Raw genomic sequence first — 5,231 nt, 5'->3', positions numbered from 1 at the left:
ATTGCACTTTGTTGAATTTGATGTGGTTGATCAATTTACAGTTATTAGTATATAGAGATTGTCAAAGTGAAAAGTTTAAACATCAACTGATATTTTAAAATAAACTTATGGAATTAGTACTATAGTCATCTCAGCTATCCTGCATATATACCTGCCTGATTTTCTCCTCTTCCTTTTTTTCCCTATCTTTTCTCATTTCCCTCATCTTCACTGTTTATTCCTTATGTTCAGTTTCTTACTGTTTACTGTATCTATTCTACGTTTCAGACTTTATATATTCTTTCAGATTCTTACAGTAGGGAGACAATATGACATCTACATATAGGGGTCTGATTTGCTGCACTTATGAGTACAGTCTCTAGTTGCATTCATTTCCCCTATAGAGGCCACAGGTTTGTCTTTCTTTATAGATGACTGATACTGCACTGTATGAAAAGTACCAAATCTTTTTTATCCATTCCTCAGGCGCAGAGCATTTTGGTTGCTTCTAGGATTTGGCAATGACAGATTGTGCTGTTATGAAAATGGGTGCACATATATCACTGTGGTAAGATATTTTTGATTCTTTTGAAAAAAAATCTGGAAGGAGAATAGATGGGTACAAGCTTGATTTAAATAGTTGAAAATTAAACTGAAATAGTGAATTTGTTTCAATATTTGGGGGAAAAAAGCTTCATATTTGAAGAAGTGCAATCCAAAAAAAAATTGAAATAATTATATCCTGATCATCTCTCTTGAAAAACTATTTAAGAAACTCCAATGATTCATGTTATTTTAATCTGGACCATGAAAAATAACACACATATCTGGATGCCAGAAGTCTGCTTTTCTGTGGAATCCAGATGAGATGATGCCCACATGGAAAACCATGTTGCTTTGGGGCAGGCAATGTGTACCTGACCTCTCCTCTCCTCAGGAGCACAGGAAGCAAGTTGATGACGAGGAAGGTGGCCCACTGTCCCTAGGTCTCTCTACCGTATTTCATGTGTTGTGTACCTAATGAGCATAAAACACTACGTACCAGAATTCAGAACATCTAGATTTCCATGATGTTAAAGTTGTGGAGCGGAGGATACAATTTAGTGGCATAAGCACCTGCTTAGCAAGTACAAGGTCCTGAGTTCGATTTCTGGAACAAAACAAAAGAAAATGATGCTACCAGTGTATGACTAAGTCTTAATGAATTGATGTTTCAATGTACTTTGCATCCAAATGTCATGCAGAAAAGCCAAATTTGGTAGTTCCAGTGCATAATCCCAGCACCTGGGAGAGTGAAGGAGATAGATTTCGATGACTTTAAAGTCAGACTATGTAGTGAAGTCAGGATCAGTTTGAATTATAAAGCAAGGGCTTGTCTCAAAACGTAAATAATTTATTTTTTTTAATTTTTATTTATTTATTTATTTATTTTTATTTTGTATGTGTGTGGCCAGCTCAGCCCACCAGGGGGCGGGGCTGGCTGGCATGTGGTGCTGGGGGATTGAACCGCGGTCCCTGTGCTTTGCTTAGCTTAGCTTGTTCTAAGTAGGTGCTTTAGACCACTGAGCCATCTCACCAGCCCCACAAAACACAAATAATTTATATAGAAGGCTTTTTGCTTATTTTTTGCACAGTACTTCCAAATACTTCTGGGACACTACCACTGATCTACATCTTTTTTTTTTTTTTTTTTCTTTAGTACAGGTTCTATAGGTCTCACTACATAGATTGGACTTTTACTGATCTGCCTGTGTTCAGCCTCCCAAGAGCTGAAATTACAGGCACACACAACCACATCCAGTCTCATTCGCTGTCTCAGCCCACCCCGGGGGGTGGGGCATAGCAGGCCCAGGGATTAAATCCCTAGCTCCTGCACGTGCTTGCAGGCACTTTAATCCACTGAGCTATTTGGCCGGCCCTACTGATCTACATCTTAAGGTTTGTTTCTCCTTCTATTTTGAGACATAGTCTTGCTGCTTTAGCCAGTCTAGTCTTGAACTTTCAACATTTGCTCCTCAGCTTCACAGCTCACTGAGATTCCCAGTGTGCAAAATCAAGCCTGACTATGTAAGACTTTGCATTTTTCCTCCATTACTTGTTTTGGGAGAAGGTCTTGACATGTATTTCTGGCTTGTTTTAACTCATTGAGATCCTGCTGCTTCTGCCTCCCATGCTTGGGAATATAGACATGTACCAAAGCACTCACTTGCAGAAAATTGATTCATATTTTAAATGTTGGCAATGTCCTATGAAATTTAGGAAAATAAACAAATTCTGGTGGACGAGTTGGGGCAAGTTAAATGTAGGAAAAGAATCACTCCGTGTACCGGGTTCAAATTCAATTGAGACCAAGATCAGAATAGATTGGAATTCGGTGAGCTTTTATTATGTGGTCCAGTGGCTGGCTAGCTAGCCTCACTTCATGCAGGTGGGCATCAACCAGCACTGAAACACAGTTAAGCACAGTCTTGTATAGCAAAAAACTACACTTTTTTTTGACAGAGTTGCAAGCTGTTTATGACTAGGAGGTAGCTTGCCCCAGATTGGGGACTGTTAAGCAAGCTGTTTTTATAAAATACAGTTAGGGTGGAAACACATCAGCTGTGTACGTTAGCAGGCTGAAGGATCTGCACTTGAACTCAAGGAGGTAGAGGTCCCTGCCAGCTTTGCCCAATAGAACAGTCACAAGAACCACATTGATTTTCTTAGTACATAATAGGAAGCCACTTTAGTGAGGACACAAGTTTACTCCTAGTGATTCCCACAGTTATAACCCATTATACTTCCTATAAAGCCAGAACAGAGCCCTGTGCACTATCAAAGAGAGGGGCCAGGAAAGACTGCTCTTCTAAGCAATCATGAGAGTAGAACAATATAAAGCTTTAAACCACTGCATTTGTCCATCCTTCTACACACAAAATTTTAGCCTTTAGTGTGTGTGTGTGTGTGTGTGTGTGTGCGTGCATGCATGCAGTACCCTCAGAAGCATTATTTGGAAGATGGGAAAATTTAGTCCTCATAAGAAACATTCAATCTCTTTTTACCAAGATGGCGCCGAAGGCAAAGAAGGAAGCCCCTGCCCCTCCCAAAGCTGAAGCCAAAGCAAAAGCTTTGAAGGCCAAAAAGGCCGTGCTGAAAGGCATCCACAGCCACAAAAAGAAGAAGATACGAACGTCGCCCACCTTCCGCCATCCCAAGACACTGCGGCTCCGGAGGCAGCCCAAATACCCTCGGAAGGAAGAGCACCCCCAGTAGAAACAAGCTTGACCATTATGCCATCATCAAGTTCCCCCTGACCACAGAGTCAGCCATGAAGAAGATTGAGGAAAACAACACACTCATGTTCACTGTGGATGTCAAAGCCAATAAGCACCAAATCAAACAAGCTGTAAAGAAGCTGTATGACATCGATGTTGCCAAGGTCAGTCCCCTAATCAGGCCTGATGGAGAGAAGGCCTATGTTCGACTGGCTCCTGATTATGATGCATTGGATATTGCCAACAAAATTGGGATCATCTAAACTGAGTCCAGCTGGCTAATTCTAAATATATACTTTTTTTCTCAGTAAAAAAAAAAAAAAAGAAAAGAAAAGAAACATTCAATCTGAAAAATGCTTCCACCTGGGCAAACTTTGTTCTAAACAGAGGGCTGGTGCTGGGATGAAGCACGGTCCTAGGCTGCTTGCTTCCCGTGTATAAGCTCCTGGGTTTAATCCCCAGCACTACATTAGAGCACAAGGAATAGGCAGCTTTGTGGATGGATGTGTGTAATCACAGCAGTGTCAAAAGCTAAAAGTTCAACCTCATTCTGAGCACCACTGCAACTTAGCCAGACTGCAAGCATCATTCCTTATTGTTTGAGACACTGTGTCACTGCATAGTTCAGGCTGACTTTGTTTGAACTCACTGGCAGGTCTTGAACTTGCTAAGATCCTTCTACCGCAGCACACACTGGTAAAACAACAGATGACTGCGGGACACAGGGACTCCTCTGATATCTCTTAAAATACTCTAGCTTTCAAGAGAAAACAAATATCAGAAAGGTGGAGATTTTCAGGCTGTGAATTGTACCATAGAACAAATGGGAGCACTTCAGAAAGGAGTGCCCAGTCCCACAGAAGCCCATTCAGATATTTTCATGTTGATTGATTTAAAATACTGCTTTGTTGTTGTTTTTGTGGTTGTTCTACTTGTAAAACAGTCTATGCATCATTGTAATTAGATGGCAAGCTGGGCATATCTATGTGAATTTAGGGAGGATAAAGCCTCATCTGGTGAGAGCTGGACTTTTAGGCATAACTAAAAGGAACAGGTGAAGAGAGTTATCCCAGGTGCAGTTCAAGCATTTTTCTTTCTCTTCTGGTGGCACTTCACTGAGGCATAATGGCCGGAAGGAGGGCTAGACTTGAAGAAGACAAGGAGATACGTGCTAGTGTCCAGCAATACTCGGTCTGTATTTTTCCTCTACAGTTATGATTCCCCAAAGCTCCCCCTTTGGGCAATCAATCTCCTTTGGAGATAACAGGTAAAGAGGACAGTCCAGCCAGAGGGAAGAGGCAGAAAACTCTAGGCGCTTTAGTCTTGCTAGAGAAGCGCAGAAGATGACCTGGAACTGTGGGCCGTGTGCCTCACAGTGCAGTCTGGCTTCCAGTGTCCACCTGTGCTGTCAGGGTATGGCTTGGGGCCTCTTAAGTCAGTCTCTCTGAGGGTGACCTGGATTTCCACAGAAATAGTGGTTGAGCTTTATGAGCACCTCTTCACCAAGCCCTGGGAATCAGACTTAATGGGTAATAAATGTGTCATTAGAGACAGATAGGAGCAATGATTGTTTTGAGCAATTTTGCCCTGATCTCTAAGGCGATTCTTTTTTGTGGTACCAGGGATTGAACTCAAGACCTTGCACTTGCCAGGCAAACGCTTATTCTACTGAGCTATTCTTTTTAAGGCTGCCACAAAGGCCTTTCAGCATCTTTGTTTTCTTTCCCTGGCGTCTCCCAGTCTTGATTACAGAATGCTTAGGATGTACTTTGCTTTAAAGTAGCATATGGGACTGGGGCCACTCGCTGGGGTCTGACCTTTGAAGACTGCACGAGATGGAGTGAGCTGATACTGCTGCTTCTGGGCCCCCGGTGGGGGTTACGGGGTGCGAGTAGCTGTTTCGAGAACAGAACCAGGGATTGAACTCAGGTCCTCGCGCTTGACAGAGAAGCGCTTATTCCGCTGAGCCATCTCCCCGACCCCTATGACTTCCCT

The sequence above is a fragment of the Octodon degus genome, unplaced genomic scaffold (genome assembly GCF_000260255.1).
Source record: "Octodon degus isolate 3935 unplaced genomic scaffold, OctDeg1.0 scaffold00343, whole genome shotgun sequence".
NCBI lineage: Eukaryota > Metazoa > Chordata > Mammalia > Rodentia > Octodontidae > Octodon > Octodon degus.
This window is presented reverse-complemented; position numbering follows the sequence as displayed.